Source organism: Dendronephthya gigantea, unplaced genomic scaffold, assembly GCF_004324835.1.
Source record: "Dendronephthya gigantea isolate DGI-Jeju-01 unplaced genomic scaffold, DenGig_1.0 000178F, whole genome shotgun sequence".
NCBI lineage: Eukaryota > Metazoa > Cnidaria > Anthozoa > Malacalcyonacea > Nephtheidae > Dendronephthya > Dendronephthya gigantea.
This window is the reverse complement of record NW_021163188.1, coordinates 365794-384150: the sequence shown is the minus strand read 5'-3', so window position 1 is coordinate 384150 and position 18357 is coordinate 365794. Positions and strand designations below refer to the sequence as shown.

Genomic DNA, 18357 nt, shown 5'->3' with positions numbered 1-18357 from the left:
TGTGACGTCATGATTGGATTAATTGGGCATGTCCGACCACGAGTCAGCTCGCAGTGCTCAGAAAGTCTTTCGTGATTGGTCTAACACTTGTTAATAATTAAAAGTGCTAATTATGAAAAATTGAATTATACAAGAGGTCGTTCAAAATGAATCTTCGCTACAAATATTTTGTCAGACTGTTTTGTCAAACTTGTTTATTGCCGGGTTTTAAATACTATAAGATAGGCGTAAATGTTTATACAGCACTAACATAGCAAGCGTAGCAAGCGTGGCAAGCGTGGCAAGCGTGGCAAGCGTGGCAAGCGTGGCAAGCGTGGCAAGCGTGGCAAGCGTGGCAGTCGTCGCAAGCGTGGCAAGCGTGGCAAGCGTGGCAAGCGTGGCAAGCGTGGCAAGCGTGGCAAGCGTGGCAAGCGTGGCAAGCGTGGCAAGCGTGGCAAGCGTGGCAAGCGTGGCAAGCGTGCAAGCGCAAGCGTGGCAAGCGTGGCAAGCGTGGCAAGCGTGGCAAGCGTGGCAAGCGTTGGCAAGCGTGGCAAGCGTTGCAAGCGTGGCAAGCGTGGCAAGCGTGGCAAAGCGTGGCAAGCGTGGCAAGCGTGGCAAGCGTGGCAAGCGTGGCAAGCGTGGCAAGCGTGGCAAGCGTGGCAAGCGTGGCAAGCGTGCAAAGCGTGGCAAGCGTGGCAAGCGTGGCAAGCGTGGCAAGCGTGGCAAGCGTGGCAAGCGTGGCAAGCTGGCAAGCGTGGCAAGCGTGCAAGCGTGGCAAGCGTGGCAAGCGTGGCAAGCGTGGCAAGCGTGGCAAGCGTGGCAAGCGTGGCAAGCGTGGCAAGCGTGGCAAGCGTGGCAAGCTGGCAAGCGTGGCAAGCGTGGCAAGCGTGGCAAGCGTGGCAAGCGTGGCAAGCGTGGCAAGCGTGGCAAGCGTGGCAAGCGTGGCAAAGCGTGGCAAGCGTGGCAAGCGTGGCAAGCGTGGCAAGCGTGCAAGCGTGGCAAGCGTGGCAAGCGTGGCAAGCGTGGCAAGCGTGGCAAGCGTGGCAAGCGTGGCAACTGGCAAGCGTGGCAAGCTGCAAGCGTGGCAAGCGTGGCAAAGCGTGGCAAGCGTGGCAAGCGTGGCAAGCGTGGCAAGCGTGGCAAGCGTGGCAAGCGTGGCAAGCGTGGCAAGCGTGGCAAGCGTGGCAAGCTGGCAAGCGTTGGCAAGCGTGGCAAGCGTGGCAAGCGTGGCAAGCGGCAAGCGTGGCAAGCGTGGCAAGCGTGGCAAGCTGGCAAGCGTGCAAGCGTGGCAAGCTGGCAAGCGTGGCAAGCGTGGCAAGCGTGGCAAGCGTGGCAAGCGTGGCAAGCGTGGCAAGCGTGGCAAGCGTGGCAAGCGTGGCAAGCGTGGCAAGCGTGGCAAGCGTGGCAAGCGTGGCAACGTGGCAAGCGTGGCAAGCGTGGCAAGCGTGGCAAGCGTTGGCAAGCGTGGCAAGCGTGGCAAGCGTGGCAAGCGTGGCAAGCGTGGCAAGCGTGGCAAGCGTGGCAAGCGTGGCAAGCGTGGCAAGCTGGCAAGCGTGGCAACGTGGCAAGCGTGGCAAGCGTGGCAAGCGTGGCAAGCGTGGCAAGCGTGGCAAGCGTGGCAAGCGTGGCAAGCGTGGCAAGCGTGGCAAGCGTGGCAAGGTGGCAAGCGTGGCAAGCGTGGCAAGCGTGGCAAGCGTGGCAAGCGTGGCAAGCGTGCAAGCGTGGCAAGCGTGGCAAGCGTGGCAAGCGTGGCAAGCGTGGCAAGCGTGGCAAGCGTGGCAAGCGTGGCAAGCGTGGCAAGCGTGGCAAGCGTGGCAAGCGTGGCAAGCGTGGCAAGCGTGCAAGCGTGGCAAGCGGCAAGCGTGGCAAGCGTGGCAAGCGTGGCAAGCGTGGCAAGCGTGCAAGCGTGGCAAGCGTGGCAAGCGTGGCAAGCGTGGCAAGCGTGGCAAGCGTGGCAAGCGTGGCAAGCGTGGCAAGCGTGGCAAGCGTGGCAAGCGTGGCACGCGTGGCAGTCGTGGCAAGCGTAGCAGTCGTAGAGAGCGTAGCAAGCGTAGCAAGCGTTGCAAGCGTAGCAGTCGTAGCAGTCGTAGCAAGCGTAGCAGTCGTAGCAAGCGTAGCAGTCGTAGAGAGCGTAGCAAGCGTAGCAAGCGTTGCAAGCGTAGCAGTCGTAGCAGTCGTAGCAAGCGTAGCAGTCGTAGCAAGCGTAGCAGTCGTAGCAAGCCTAGCAGTTGTAGCAAGCGTAGAAAGCGTAGAAAGCGTAGAAAGCGTAGAAAGCGTAGAAAGCGTAGCAAGCGTAGCAAGCGTAGCAAGCGTAATAAAGCGTAGCAAGCTAGCAGCTAGCGGTCGTAGCAAGCCTAGCAAGCCTAGCAAGGGTAGCAGTCGTAGCAGTCGTAGCAAGCGTAGCAAGCGTAGCGGTCGTAGCAAGCGTAGCAAGCGTAGCAGTCATAGCAAGCGTAGAAAGCGTAGCAAGCGTAGAAAGCGTAGCAGTCGTAGCAAGCCTATCAAGTGTAACAGTCGTAGCAAGCGTAGCAGTCGTAGCAGTCGTAGCAAGCGTAGCAGTCATAGCAAGCCTAGCAGTTGTAGCAAGCGTAGAAAGCGTAGAAAGCGTAGAAAGCGTAGAAAGCGTAGCAAGCGTAGCAAGCGTAGCAAGCGTAGCAAGCCTAGCAAGCGTAGCAAGCGTAGCAAGCGTAGCAAGCGTAGCGGTCGTAGCAAGCTTAGCAAGCCTAGCAAGCGTAGCAGTCGTAGCAAGCGTGGCAAGCGTGGCAAGCGTAGCAAGCGTGGCAAGCGTGGCAAGCGTGGCAAGCGTAGCAAGCGTAGCAAGCGTAGCAAACGTAGCAGTCGTAGCAGTCGTAGCAGTCGTAGCAGTCGTAGCAGTCGTAGCAAGCGTAGCAAGCGTAGCAAGCGTAGCAAGCGTAGCAAGCGTAGCAAGCGTAGCAAGCGTAGCAAGCGTAGCAGTCGTAGCAGTCGTAGCAGTCGTAGCAGTCGTAGCAGTCGTAGCAGTCGTAGCAAGCGTAGCAGTCGTAGCAGTCGTAGCAGTCGTAGCAGTCGTAGCAAGCGTAGCAAGCGTAGCAAGCGTAGCAAGCGTAGCAGCGTAGCAAGCGTAGCAAGCGTAGCAAGCGTAGCAAGCGAGCAAGCGTAGCAATCGTAGCAAGCGTAGCAAGCGTAGCAAGCGTAGCAGCGTAGCAAGCGTAGCAAGCGTAGCAAGCGTAGCAAGCGTAGCAAGCGTAGCAAGCGTAGCAAGCGTAGCAAGCGTAGCAAGCGTAGCAAGCGTAGCAAGCGTAGCAAGCGTAGCAAGCGTAGCAAGCGTAGCAAGCGTAGCAAGCGTAGCAAACGTAGCAAGCGTTGCGGTCGTAGCAAGCCTAGCAAGCCTAGCAAGCGTAGCAGTCGTAGCAAGCGTGGCAAGCGTGGCAAGCGTGGCAAGCGTGGCAAGCGTGGCAAGCGTGGCAAGCGTAGCAAGCGTAGCAGTCGTAGCAAGCGTAGCAAGCGTAGCAAGCGTAGCAGTCGTAGCAGTCGTAGCAGTCGTAGCAGTCGTAGCAGTCGTAGCAGTCGTAGCAGTCGTAGCAAGCGTAGCAAGCGTAGCAAGCGTAGCAGTCGTAGCAGTCGTAGCAAGCGTAGCAAGCGTAGCAAGCGTAGCAAGCGTAGCAAGCGTAGCAAGCGTAGCAAGCGTAGCAAGCGTAGCAAGCGTAGCAAGCGTAGCAAGCGTAGCAAGCGTAGCAAGCGTAGCAAGCGTAGCAAGCGTAGCAAGCGTAGCAAGCGTAGCAAGCGTAGCAAGCGTAGCAGGCGTAGCAGGCGTAGCAGGCGTAGCAGGCGTAGCAGGCGTAGCAGTCGTAGCAGTCGTAGCAGTCGTAGCAAGCGTAGCAAGCGTAGCAAGCGTAGCAAGCGTAGCAAGCGTAGCAAGCGTAGCAAGCGTAGCAGTCGTAGCAGTCGTAGCAGTCGTAGCAGTCGTAGCAGTCGTAGCAGTCGTAGCAGGCGTAGCAGTCGTAGCAAGCGTAGCAGTCGTAGCAAGCGTAGCAAGCGTAGCAAGCGTAGCAAGCGTAGCAAGCGTAGCAAGCGTAGCAAGCGTAGCAAGCGTAGCAAGCGTAGCAAGCGTAGCAAGCGTAGCAAGCGTAGCAAGCGTAGCAAGCGTAGCGGTCGTAGCAAGCGTAGCAAGCGTAGCAGTCATAGCAAGCGTAGAAAGCGTAGCAAGCGTAGAAAGCGTAGCAGTCGTAGCAAGCCTATCAAGTGTAACAGTCGTAGCAAGCGTAGCAGTCGTAGCAGTCGTAGCAAGCGTAGCAGTCGTAGCAAGCCTAGCAGTTGTAGCAAGCGTAGAAAGCGTAGAAAGCGTAGAAAGCGTAGAAAGCGTAGAAAGCGTAGCAAGCGTAGCAAGCCTAGCAAGCGTAGCAAGCGTAGCGTTCGTAGCAAGCTTAGCAAGCCTAGCAAGCGTAGCAGTCGTAGCAAGCGTGGCAAGCGTAGCAAGCGTGGCAAGCGTAGCAGTCGTAGCAGTCGTAGCAGTCGTAGCACTCGTAGCAAGCGTAGCAAGCGTAGCAAGCGTAGCAAGCGTAGCAAGCGTAGCAAGCGTAGCAAGCGTAGCAAGCGTAGCAAGCGTAGCAAGCGTAGCAAGCGTAGCAAGCGTAGCAAGCGTAGCAAGCGTAGCAGTCGTAGCAGTCGTAGCAGTCGTAGCAGTCGTAGCAGTCGTAGCAAGCGTAGCAGTCGTAGCAGTCGTAGCAAGCGTAGCAAGCGTAGCAAGCGTAGCAAGCGTAGCAAGCGTAGCAAGCGTAGCAAGCGTAGCAAGCGTAGCAAGCGTAGCAAGCGTAGCAAGCGTAGCAAGCGTAGCAAGCGTAGCAAGCGTAGCAAGCGTAGCAAGCGTAGCAAGCGTAGCAAGCGTAGCAAGCGTAGCAAGCGTAGCAAGCGTAGCAAGCGTAGCAAGCGTAGCAAGCGTAGCAAGCGTAGCAAGCGTAGCAAGCGTAGCAAGCGTAGCAAGCGTAGCAAGCGTAGCAAGCGTAGCAAGCGTAGCAAGCGTAGCAAGCGTAGCAAGCGTAGCAAGCGTAGCAAGCGTAGCAAGCGTAGCAAGCGTAGCAAGCGTAGAAAGCGTAGCAAGCGTAGCAAGCGTAGCAAGCGTAGCAAGCGTAGCAAGCGTAGCAAGCGTAGCAAGCGTAGCAAGCGTAGCAAGCGTAGCAAGCGTAGCAAGCGTAGCAAGCGTAGCAAGCGTAGCAAGCGTAGCAAGCGTAGCAGCGTAGCAAGCGTAGCAAGCGTAGCAAGCGTAGCAAGCGTAGCAAGCGTAGCAAGCGTAGCAAGCGTAGCAAGCGTAGCAAGCGTAGCAAGCGTAGCAAGCGTAGCAAGCGTAGCAAGCGTAGCAAGCGTAGCAAGCGTAGCAAGCGTAGCAAGCGTAGCAAGCGTAGCAAGCGTAGCAAGCGTAGCAAGCGTAGCAAGCGTAGCAAGCGTAGCAAGCGTAGCAAGCGTAGCAAGCGTAGCAAGCGTAGCAAGCGTAGCAAGCGTAGCAAGCGTAGCAAGCGTAGCAAGCGTAGCAAGCGTAGCAAGCGTAGCAAGCGTAGCAAGCGTAGCAGTCAGCAGTCGTAGCAGTCGTAGCAGTCGTAGCAGTCGTAGCAGTCGTAGCAGTCGTAGCAAGCGTAGCAGTCGTAGCAGTCGTAGCAGTCGTAGCAGTCGTAGCAAGCGTAGCAAGCGTAGCAAGCGTAGCAAGCGTAGCAAGCGTAGCAAGCGTAGCAAGCGTAGCAAGCGTAGCAAGCGTAGCAAGCGTAGCAAGCGTAGCAAGCGTAGCAAGCGTAGCAAGCGTAGCAAGCGTAGCAAGCGTAGCAAGCGTAGCAAGCGTAGCAAGCGTAGCAAGCGTAGCAAGCGTAGCAAGCGTAGCAAGCGTAGCAAGCGTAGCAAGCGTAGCAAACGTAGCAAGCGTTGCGGTCGTAGCAAGCCTAGCAAGCCTAGCAAGCGTAGCAGTCGTAGCAAGCGTGGCAAGCGTGGCAAGCGTGGCAAGCGTGGCAAGCGTGGCAAGCGTGGCAAGCGTGGCAAGCGTGGCAAGCGTGGCAAGCGTAGCAGTCGTAGCAAGCGTAGCAAGCGTAGCAAGCGTAGCAGTCGTAGCAGTCGTAGCAGTCGTAGCAGTCGTAGCAGTCGTAGCAGTCGTAGCAGTCGTAGCAGTCGTAGCAGTCGTAGCAAGCGTAGCAAGCGTAGCAGTCGTAGCAGTCGTAGCAGTCGTAGCAAGCGTAGCAAGCGTAGCAAGCGTAGCAAGCGTAGCAAGCGTAGCAAGCGTAGCAAGCGTAGCAAGCGTAGCAAGCGTAGCAAGCGTAGCAAGCGTAGCAAGCGTAGCAAGCGAGCAAGCGTAGCAAGCGTAGCAAGCGTAGCAAGCGTAGCAAGCGTAGCAAGCGTAGCAAGCGTAGCAAGCGTAGCAAGCGTAGCAAGCGTAGCAAGCGTAGCAAGCGTAGCAAGCGTAGCAGGCGTAGCAGTCGTAGCAGTCGTAGCAGTCGTAGCAAGCGTAGCAAGCGTAGCAAGCGTAGCAAGCGTAGCAAGCGTAGCAAGCGTAGCAAGCGTAGCAAGCGTAGCAAGCGTAGCAGTCGTAGCAGTCGTAGCAGTCGTAGCAGTCGTAGCAGTCGTAGCAGTCGTAGCAGTCGTAGCAGGCGTAGCAGTCGTAGCAAGCGTAGCAGTCGTAGCAAGCGTAGCAAGCGTAGCAAGCGTAGCAAGCGTAGCAAGCGTAGCAAGCGTAGCAAGCGTAGCAAGGGTAGCAAGCGTAGCAAGCGTAGCGGTCGTAGCAAGCGTAGCAAGCGTAGCAGTCATAGCAAGCGTAGAAAGCGTAGCAAGCGTAGAAAGCGTAGCAGTCGTAGCAAGCCTATCAAGTGTAACAGTCGTAGCAAGCGTAGCAGTCGTAGCAGTCGTAGCAAGCGTAGCAGTCGTAGCAAGCCTAGCAGTTGTAGCAAGCGTAGAAAGCGTAGAAAGCGTAGAAAGCGTAGAAAGCGTAGCAAGCGTAGCAAGGCTAGCAAGCGTAGCAAGCGTAGCGTTCGTAGCAAGCGTAGCAAGCGTAGCAAGCGTAGCAAGCGTAGCAAGCGTAGCAAGCGTAGCAAGCGTAGCAAGCGTAGCAAGCGTAGCAAGCGTAGCAAGCGTAGCAAGCGTAGCAAGCGTAGCAAGCGTAGCAAGCGTAGCAAGCGTAGCAAGCGTAGCAGTCGTAGCAGTCGTAGCAGTCGTAGCAGTCGTAGCAGTCGTAGCAGTCGTAGCAGTCGTAGCAGGCGTAGCAGGCGTAGCAGTCGTAGCAAGCGTAGCAGTCGTAGCAAGCGTAGCAAGCGTAGCAAGCGTAGCAAGCGTAGCAAGCGTAGCAAACGTAGCAAGCGTAGCAAGCGTAGCAAGCGTAGCAAGCGTAGCAAGCGTAGCAAGCGTAGCAAGCGTAGCAAGCGTAGCAAGCGTAGCAAGCGTAGCAAGCGTAGCAGTCGTAGCAGTCGTAGCAAGCGTAGCAAGCGTAGCGGTCGTAGCAAGCGTAGCAAGCGTAGCAGTCATAGCAAGCGTAGAAAGCGTAGCAAGCGTAGAAAGCGTAGCAGTCGTAGCAAGCCTATCAAGTGTAACAGTCGTAGCAAGCGTAGCAGTCGTAGCAGTCGTAGCAGTCGTAGCAAGCGTAGCAGTCGTAGCAAGCCTAGCAGTTGTAGCAAGCGTAGAAAGCGTAGAAAGCGTAGAAAGCGTAGCAAGCGTAGCAAGCCTAGCAAGCGTAGCAAGCATAGCGGTTGTAGCAAGCTTAGCAAGCCTAGCAAGCGTAGCAGTCGTAGCAAGCGTGGCAAGCGTGGCAAGCGTAGCAAGCGTGGCAAGCGTAGCAGTCGTAGCAGTCGTAGCAGTCGTAGCACTCGTAGCAAGCGTAGCAAGCGTAGCAAGCGTAGCAAGCGTAGCAAGCGTAGCAAGCGTAGCAAGCGTAGCAAGCGTAGCAAGCGTAGCAAGCGTAGCAAGCGTAGCAAGCGTAGCAAACGTAGCAAGCGTAGCAGTCGTAGCAGTCGTAGCAGTCGTAGCAGTCGTAGCAGTCGTAGCAGTCGTAGCAAGCGTAGCAAGCGTAGCAGTCGTAGCAGTCGTAGCAAGCGTAGCAAGCGTAGCAAGCGTAGCAAGCGTAGCAAGCGTAGCAAGCGTAGCAAGCGTAGCAAGCGTAGCAAGAGTAGCAAGCGTAGCAAGCGTAGCAAGCGTAGCAAGCGTAGCAAGCGTAGCAAGCGTAGCAAGCGTAGCAAGCGTAGCAAGCGTAGCAAGCGTAGCAAGCGTAGCAAGCGTAGCAAGCGTAGCAAGCGTAGCAAGCGTAGCAAGCGTAGCAAGCGTAGCAAGCGTAGCAAGCGTAGCAAGCGTAGCAAGCGTAGCAAGCGTAGCAAGCGTAGCAAGCGTAGCAAGCGTAGCAAGCGTAGCAAGCGTAGCAAGCGTAGCAAGCGTAGCAAGCGTAGCAAGCGTAGCAAGCGTAGCAAGCGTAGCAAGCGTAGCAAGCGTAGCAAGCGTAGCAAGCGTAGCAAGCGTAGCAAGCGTAGCAAGCGTAGCAAGCGTAGCAAGCGTAGCAAGCGTAGCAAGCGTAGCAAGCGTAGCAAGCGTAGCAAGCGTAGCAGTCGTAGCAAGCGTAGCTGTCGTTGCAAGCGTAGCAAGCATAGCAAACGTAGCAAGCGTTGCGGTCGTAGCAAGCCTAGCAAGCCTAGCAAGCGTAGCAGTCGTAGCAATCGTGGCAAGCGTGGCAAGCGTAGCAAGCATAGCAGGCGTAACAGTCGTAGCAGGCGTAGCAGTCGTAGCAAGCGTAGCAAGCGTAGCAAACGTAGCAAGCGTTGCGGTCGTAGCAAGCCTAGCAAGCCTAGCAAGCGTAGCAGTCGTAGCAAGCGTAGCAAGCGTGGCAAGCGTAGCAAGCGAAGCAGGCGTGGCAGTTGTAGCAGGCGTAGCAGTCGTAGCAAGCGTAGCAAGCGTAGCAAGCGTAGCAAGCCTAGCAAGCGTAGCAAGCGTAGCGGTCGTAGCAAGCCTAGCAAGCCTAGCAAGCGTAGCAGTCGTAGCAAGCGTGGCAAGCGTGGCAAGCGTGGCAAGCGTGGCAAGCGTGGCAAGCGTGGCAAGCGTGGCAAGCGTGGCAAGCGTGGCAAGCGTGGCAAGCGTGGCAAGCGTAGCAGTCGTAGCAAGCGTAGCAAGCGTAGCAAGCGTAGCAGTCGTGGCAGTCGTAGCAGTCGTAGCAGTCGTAGCAGTCGTAGCAGTCGTAGCAGTCGTAGCAAGCGTAGCAAGCGTAGCAAGCGTAGCAGTCGTAGCAGTCGTAGCAGTCGTAGCAGTCGTAGCAAGCGTAGCAAGCGTAGCAAGCGTAGCAAGCGTAGCAAGCGTAGCAAGCGTAGCAAGCGTAGCAAGCGTAGCAAGCGTAGCAAGCGTAGCAAGCGTAGCAAGCGTAGCAAGCGTAGCAAGCGTAGCAAGCGTAGCAAGCGTAGCAAGCGTAGCAAGCGTAGCAAGCGTAGCAAGCGTAGCAAGCGTAGCAAGCGTAGCAAGCGTAGCAAGCGTAGCAAGCGTAGCAAGCGTAGCAAGCGTAGCAAGCGTAGCAAGCGTAGCAAGCGTAGCAAGCGTAGCAAGCGTAGCAAGCGTAGCTGTCGTAGCAAGCGTAGCAAACGTAGCAAGCGTTGCGGTCGTAGCAAGCCTAGCAAGCCTAGCAAGCGTAGCAGTCGTAGCAAGCGTGGCAAGCGTGGCAAGCGTAGCAAGCGTAGCAGGCGTAGCAGTCGTAGCAGGCGTAGCAGTCGTAGCAAGCGTAGCAAGCGTAGCAAGCGTAGCAAGCCTAGCAAGCGTAGCAAGCGTAGCGGTCGTAGCAAGCCTAGCAAGCCTAGCAAGCGTAGCAGTCGTAGCAAGCGTGGCAAGCGTGGCAAGCGTAGCAAGCGTGGCAAGCGTGGCAAGCGTGGCAAGCGTAGCAAGCGTAGCAGTCGTAGCAAGCGTAGCAAGCGTAGCAAGCGTAGCAAGCGTAGCAAGCGTAGCAAGCGTAGCAGTCGTAGCAGTCGTAGCAGTCGTAGCAAGCGTAGCAGTCGTAGCAAGCGTAGCAAGCGTAGCAAGCGTGGCAGTCGTGGCAGTCGTGGCAAGCGTGGCAAGCGTGGCAAGCGTGGCAAGCGTGGCAAGCGTGCAAGCGTGGCAAGCGTGGCAAGCGTGGCAAGCGGCAAGCGTGGCAAGCGTGGCAAGCGTGGCAAGCGGGGTGGCAAGCGTGGCAAGCGTAGCAAGCGCAGCAAGCGTAGCACACTTTCGTTTGCTTTTTGTTTTTATTTTTCAATGTGAGAATTGAACAAGAGCAGCGTGGCCCCTTACCTCCAAAAGCAAGATGGCTGCGGCATGTGCTTGATTCAGGATTTTGGTCGCAAATGCTCTGGTATGTGAAACTCAAATAACTCGCAAAAAATAGATCGGACTAGTTTTCAATAATAGAGTTCATTTTTACATGACTTATGTTTCTCATTTTAGTTACGTTTCTCGTGTGGTAACCAAAGCGAACACCAAGATTATGTATTGTTTGCATGCCGCAAGTTATTAAAGGTGCAGACAGTCAGTATACATTCAACAATGCAAAGGCTAAAAGCTAACATCATTGAAAAGATTGCCGAGGAAAAAGACCCGGTTTGTTTCTTTCATGATTCTATTTACATAAAAAAAATTCCGAATGAAATAAAGTATTAAATGGCGCCATATACACAGTGTTCGATTTCCTTGGATATAACATTCACAGATTTTGCTGATCTCTTTTAAGATTCTTACATGGCTGCACCCTAAAGTTACTGTCAAGAACATCGAAGGGATGAAGGTTCCAGGCATTGCGCTACTGTCAACTGCAGTCGACAGTTGACTCAATATTTCGCATACAGTGAGTAACACGTACAGTTTTGGAGTCTAACGCGGTCTTTTGACTGCATTTCACAAAATGTTTGTTGTTTTAATAGAAATTTAAAGAATTGCAATGTACGCTTGTACGGGGCCGGGGACAATAGGGATATACTTCAGCAAAGACAGGGAATGCACCTTGGAGCAAACGATTAAAAGGAAACACGTTTGCCAGAAAAGAGCATACCGAATTTTTCTGGGGAAACTGATGCCATTCACGCAACATATGATAGTGTATGGTAAGAAAGTTTTAAATAAAGTTTCTATGCAATTCTTTCTGGTTCGAAGTTTAGGCTTGTTTTGTGTCTTGAATGTAATCGTTGTTCTAACAATATTACTCATAAGCCAGTGGAATTTGGGATGATGCCCCCAATGAGAGTGATATGGAAGAAATGAACAATCCAGCAACAACAATATCGGATGAAGGTTGCGAAAGCTTGGACACTCTCGAAAACGAGTTGAGGATAAAGTTAGAAGGTATACAGAAATAACAGAATCAGATGAGGATTACTATTTGAGTATTTCATCAGCATATTAATTGTTTTGAAACCTTTAATAACACATTTGTATAGCATTTAAAAATAGTCAAGTCATGCAATATCGCGAAAATACAACTGCACCTACCGAAAGTGAAGAGGAGCTCAACTTCAGTTTTACAGAGGTATGGAGGCTTACTCAGTTAGGAGATTGTATGAGCAGTTTAACGACTTGTCTAATCTGTGTTTCACTGTGTATCCTTGACTATTCAAATAGAAACTTACACCGAACACAAAGGCTAGATATAACAACCTGACTCCAAGAAAAAGGAAAACATTTGCTTGGGTATGTCATTTTAAAAATATCAAAACGAATTACTAACGAGTTTTGATGCTTTTGTAGTTTTTTTAATGTTTTTTTAACGATGTTATAAAGTTTTAAGCATGACAAATTTTTCTGTGATTAATTTACAGGCCATTGAAGTCGCGCAAAAAATAATAAAGAGACCCGAAATAGGTTCGTTTTATTTGACTTATTCAGCTTGCATGCAAATATTTATGCTCGTTATTACATGTTCGTGCACCTGACTTAATGCAATACTGTTGCTGCCCGGCATACAATTCATTTACGTTATTTTGCTCTTTCCAATTATCTTAGATCACAATACAACAGATGTGAGAACTTCCCAAGACAAAATTCCCGATTCAACCCCAATAGCAACTGGCGATCAAAAAACGTCTGCGACAAGCAATGAAATGCCTGCAAGAGGTAAACGATATACGATGTGTCTTGTGTGGTTTGCAAGTACGATTATATAAATTACTGTATATATAATATATAATATATAACTAAAATGTCTATGCCTTTTAACTAATTACAGGTGAATCGCACACCAGAAAGCGATTATTGCAGAAGTGCTATTGCTTCCTCGGAGTAAGTAAAAGAATTCTGATTAACAAGTGTGTCTGTCCAAATCCATGCACTTTTTGCATCAACATTTGATGAGCATATTTTCTTTTTTTAAATCACATATAGGCTCTACACGATCTGATAATAATAAAGTGTTGGGACAACTGCTGGACGAGTGGATTATCATGTCCTCCGAATTCCGGCAAAATTAAAGTATACAAATGGTGTTCATGCAAAGAGGTAAATCATACATCTAGTTTTATGACGTACTTATACAATTTTTCAATATCTGCATAATTTTCCCACTGTTTGGACGAGACGGTAACTTTCGGACGGGAAACTTGCGTGTCCCCGAATTCATATTGGACCAGTGCAATTCCTGTCTAAGTCCTTTTTATTCATGCATGATACCAGCATTAAAGGAAAATACATTATCATCATTGATCAGTTTATTTACATTAGTTTTCCCCCTAAGTTCTCTTACCGGCTAGAACTTCTGAACTTTGTGTCACGCAGTTCTGAATTAAGAGCAAGTTGCACGATGTATATACAATGTATATACAATGATGTATATACCATAATCGTTCCAGGAAAGAGATAAAGAATCGGAGGACATGATGCTGATATGTGAAACCACAAACAAAAAGAACGTATGTATAAAATAGTACATATAGACTAGATTCGATTTTGCATTGTGCTCAAATGCAGTAAAACAGTTAAGCTCGCATATATTTTCTCAGTCCGAGAGTTTCTTGTCCAGAACCTTATGTACGAGAAATTTATAAAAGCAATCTTATGTTGTCTGGTTGAGGTTTCTATGTTCATTCCACTATCTGTAAAATAAACGATACTACATCTCGTATCCCACTAATAGTTTCCTTAAAACTAATGTCGGTCAATAACTGCTTATTTTTCAACCATAACTATAGTGTCCAGGTAAAGGCTACTACCATCAGGAGTGCCTAGGAATTGAAAGAGTACCTAAAGGAAAGTGGTAAGTCAATACATTTACAGTAATGTTAATACTTCAACGTCCTATAAATATGATTGACGTTCAAACAAGTTGTTTTTTTCATTATAGGCTGTGCGACTTCTGCAAACAGAAATCTAAAAAATAATTTAATTGAAAACATTAAAGAACGAATAAACCGTCCAGTTGCTTGCTAAAGATATGAAAAGTTATGAAAACTAGATCCAATAAATAATACTATGTATAACAATTCGTGTATAATGGCTGTTTTGCCCTATCTCAGGGCTCGTCAGCATGCCTAGGAAACATTAAGTATTGCAATAATTATTAGCAGCATCAATGAATCCGACATGGACAGCCTGACCCATTTATTGCACGAGTCCGGGGGTTTTAAATCAGAGTTTTCCTTCTCCTAGGTGGACTGTCTTCCAAGACTGACGAGCTCCACCTACCCAACGTAAACAACAAGCGCGCGATGAGTAATAACCCTAATGCTTATTTTTCACCATCTTTTATCACAAATTGCATATATGAATTCCTGCATAACATCTGCCCAGGTTTTAGCTGTCTCGAAGCTACGTCGTGTTGCTTTTTTACTATTTCCTCATTTTGATAGAAATCCATCAAAAAGTTATAAAAATAGTGGGGGAAAAATTTTGCATCGTCGAGCTTCGTAACCATCGCACATTCTTTCAGTTGTTTTCGGACTCTTGATAGCTTGTTTTTATCGTGTTCGACTGAGACAAAAGATTTATGTTGTGATATTCACAAAGGGGTGACTTGTGAGGATTGCTTGCTGTGTGAAATCTGTCACCTAAAAAATATCTCCTGGATGTGCCTGTCAATGGATGAATCATGCTACCATCCTCCACCTGTATCATATCATTGTCACTTTTTCTGTATTCTGCTGTTGTCAGCATAGGGACACTCATTTCCTAGAAGTGTCATGACGACAAAATTAATAATTTATTTGTTCCATTTTATGGGTTTTCAGAATATTCTAAACTGTTTTCAAGTCATATCTTAAGTTAGCCTTGACTGAATAAAAATGTTGCAGGGCAATGAACGTGCACAATACACCAGTAATATGTAGATTTTTCGTAAACGATACCTTTGATGGTGGTTTATCCAACGATGGTACCTCAAAACACCCTCTGTTATCTTTCCATAGCTATTCGGTCATTTCTTTACTGACCCGACACTCTAAGTGCCTGACAAACCCACAAGCCGTGTCGCAAAGAAAAACAAGAGGAATATGCTAAAATGATAAATAGAGATCTGCTGCATCTCTTACTGACTCCTGTAAAGTCAGAAACTTTGAAGCTGCGGTTACCTGAAAGGAAAGGACACCCAAAAGAATTATTTTTTAGAACACCTAGAGTAAAAATTCTATAAATGTAAATTTTATAAATGCTCTAAATGATATATCACTGTATACGTCTCAGACTAGAGCTACGGTTGTCTAAGAAAACAAGATGATAAATGCCCTGTTACAGGGTGCAATTTTTCTCGCAACTTGCAATGCAATTCTGCTCTTGAGAGATGTTAATTAGTGTCAGTGAAGATGTTCGATATGTTGAGAGAACAATACGAAATATAAGTTGTACTTTCGTAATTTACATGTCTCAAAAGTAGAGTTGCATTGCAGGTGAAATATTTCAATACTTACGCCATGGCGACAAACAATGTGGTAGAAACTACCAATATGCCCTGGCACTTTTGTGAAGCCATGGCAAGGACATGAACCAACCAGCAAGGTTTCATACAATGACCGCAAATCAATGAGCATTCTAAGCCCCGCCCACTGGAAGTGACGTCATAATTAGATTAAGTGGGCGTGTCTAACCACGCCCATCGAAAAACCGGAAGTCAAAAGTCAAAGCGTGAGGAAGTAGCGAAATAAGCCCCGCGGACCAGAATTGATGTCATAATTAGATTGAGTTGGCCTGTCTGACCACGCCTATCGAAAAACCGGAAGTCAAAAGTCAAACCGTAAGGAAGTAGCGAAATAAGTCCCGCAGGCCGGAAGTGACGTCATAATTAGATTAAGTGGGTGTGTCTGACCACGCCCAACGAAAAACCGGAAGTCAAAAGTCAAAGCGTAAGGAAGTAGCGAAATAAGCTCCGCCCACTGAAAGTGACGTCATAATTAGATTAAGTGGGCGTGTCTGACCACGCCTATTGAAAAACCGGAAGTCAAAAGTCAAAGCGTAAGGAAGTAGCGAAATAAGCCCCGCCTACCGGAAGTGACGTCATGATTAGATTAACTGTGCGTGTCTGACCACGCCCATCGAAAAACCGGAAGTCAAAAGTCAAAGCGTAAGGAAGTAGCGAAATAAGCCCCTCCTAGCAAAAGTGACCTCATAATTAGATTAAGTGGGCGTGTCTGACCACGCCTATCGAAAAACCGGAAGTCAAAAGTCAAAGCGTAAGGAAGTAGCGAAATAAGCCCTGCGGACCGGAAGTGACGTCATAATTAGAATAAGTGGGCGTGTCTGACCACGCCCATCGAAAAACCGGAAGTCAAAAGTCAAAGCGTAAGGAAGTAGCGAAATAAGCCCCGCCCACTGAAAGTGACGTCATAATTAGATTAAGTGGGCGTGTCTGACCACGCCTATCGAAAAACCGGAAGTCAAAAGTCAAAGCGTAAGGAAGTAGCGAAATAAGCCCCGCCTACCGGGAGTGACGTCATGATTAGATTAAGTGTGCGTGTCTGACCACGCCCATCGAAAAACCGGAAGTCAAAAGTCAAAGCGTAAGGAAGTAGCGAAATAAGCCCCGCCTACCGGAAGTGACGTCATGATTAGATTAAGTGTGCGTGTCTGACCACGCCCATCGAAAAACCGGAAGTCAAAAGTCAAAGCGTAAGGAAGTAGCGAAATAAGCCCCTCCTAGCAAAAGTGACCTCATAATTAGATTAAGTGGGCGTGTCTGACCACGCCCATCGAAAAACCGGAAGTCAAAAGTCAAAGCGTAAGGAAGTAGCGAAATAAGCCCCTGCAAAAGTGACCTCATAATTAGATTAAGTGGGCGTGTCTGACCACGCCCATCGAAAAACCGGAAGTCAAAAGTCAAAGCGTAAGGAAGTAGCGAAATAAGCCCTGCGGACCGGAAGTGACGTCATAATTAGAATAAGTGGGCGTGTCTGACCACGCCCATCGAAAAACCGGAAGTCAAAAGTCAAAGCGTAAGGAAGTAGCGAAATAAGCCCCGCGGACCAGAATTGACATCATAATTAGATTAAGTTGGCGTGTCTGACCACGCCTATCGAAAAACCGGAAGTCAAAAGTCAAACCGTAAGAAAGTAGCGAAATAAGATCCGCCCACCGGAAGTGACGTCATAATTAGATTAAGTGGGCGTGTCGGTGATTCATAGCTTTAGGTAAAAGAAATTGTATATTACATACCAAACCCACAATATAAGGACTGCCGATGCTGTGGCTCTGTCTGTATCTACAAAGAAACAGAACAATTGCTAACACTTATATGGTAGAAATGTCTTTACGGAAATATTAAATATATTTTTAATTTCAGATATACATGTTTAACTTACATGTGAAGCGCGATCAAAATGATTGCGTAATTAATGCATGTCGCAATAAATATAGCTAATCATGTAAATAGAATTTGCTAGAGGAACATGATGATTAAGTGATTATGATACGTAATTGACGGAATGTAATATAAGAAAGAAATTGATATAAATAAATCAGACTGGGGCTGGAAGCCATGCTGTGACTGTGTCTTGCAGGATCTTAGGCGTACGCTACATACATAAGAAAGAACAATATATTTTGAAGCTAGGATCAAGGGCATAACAAGGAATGGCATACTGGATCATCTTATATTGATTCAGCGTTACTACAGCAGGAAACCTACACAAACTAACTATATTTACACTGGATAATTCTGTCAGTTCTAAACAGTTCATCCTGCAGTAAGCAACATCTGTTGTTAAAAATCACCTACCAGCGTAACATATGTTTCGCATCATTCAACCATGAACGACGAATGATAACATCCTTGTCTGCAACAATATCACCCTGACTCTTTTCAATTTGCCCCTAGACAGGTTCAAACAACAGATATAAAGCCCAAGATGATAAGAAGCACACCCAAGATTGGAGTTACCTGAAACACATCAAGTAATAACATGTTTATTTCACATGTTTACATACCCTGTGTTTTCTTTATTATAAAATTATTGCCACCACTAAATGCGGAAGATACTTTTGAACCAAGAACATACCAAACTATTCATAAACCTACCATTTTCCTTCTGTTTTTAACATATCTGACTTCTAACTCACCGTATGAAATCAGTAAAAGCTTACATAGGTGTTTATTAAGTAGTGTGCTAAGAAATGTTGTTAAGGACCAGATAACGAGGCAATAGATCATAATGAGCTTGCAACTGTATCTTTCACAAATATAGCCAAATATTGGAGCAAATATCATATAGCTTGCAATAAATATTGTCTGGAGAAGGGACATAAGGCATAATTTATGCTGAAAACCATAATTGAATAATGATTGTGTACAAAAATTATATTGCATTCACATGTAATAGCAATTCTGACGGGATGGGGTAATGATAAAGGAGTGTAATCATATCTTGTGTAATAATTGCAGTAAAATTAACAACCAGCATTTCCAAATTTTGCTTGATTGCATACAAAATATTAGTTGAATTTGAGGTTGATATTGTTATTATATTTTAACTACAATGTATAGGTTGGGATGTTATACTCTCCTATCTATATCTTCACTTGTAAGCTTTCGTATTGAAGCAGTTTCATTCAGTGATGTTGACCCACATGGCATTGATGTCGATGATGAAACACACTCAGAAGAGCTACTTTGACGATGGAAGCATGATTATCTTGCTCATAAATCTGAATCCTGCAATATTAGAACAGAGTACGAAGGTATTTTATAAACAAAATCATTATCTGAGTATAATCTTTTATCCAAATTTAATAATCATCCAACAATCACTGTAAAAATAATTATACACAGTATCTCAAACTTAGATAAAATCGACAAACTTACAGGAGATATCTTCCAGTAGTTGTTTTTCAAAATATTTATTTGGTTGTCTTTTAAACGACAATTGTTGAATGGTTTTATAAAGCTCCACTCTTCACTCTCGATGGGTCCGCCATTTTAATTTAGTTTTTTCAATACTTCATGTTGTGCAAATGAAATGGATTCACACCAAA

General features: G+C 48.4%; 2 long non-coding RNA genes across 2 annotated transcripts; one reads left to right on the top strand and one right to left on the bottom strand.

Annotated features, from left to right (window-relative positions):
* Positions 1–12334: 12334 nt before the first annotated feature.
* On the top strand, positions 12335–13336 carry LOC114538270. Its single transcript, XR_003688698.1, has 4 exons — positions 12335–12405; positions 12756–12815; positions 13095–13159; positions 13247–13336. It is a non-coding gene; the product is annotated as an uncharacterized LOC114538270 (long non-coding RNA).
* LOC114538268 lies at positions 13304–18300 on the bottom strand. Its single transcript, XR_003688697.1, has 5 exons — positions 18188–18300; positions 17105–18037; positions 16543–16588; positions 14247–14468; positions 13304–14070 (listed from the first exon to the last, which is right to left on the bottom strand). It is a non-coding gene; the product is annotated as an uncharacterized LOC114538268 (long non-coding RNA).
* Positions 18301–18357: the final 57 nt, after the last annotated feature.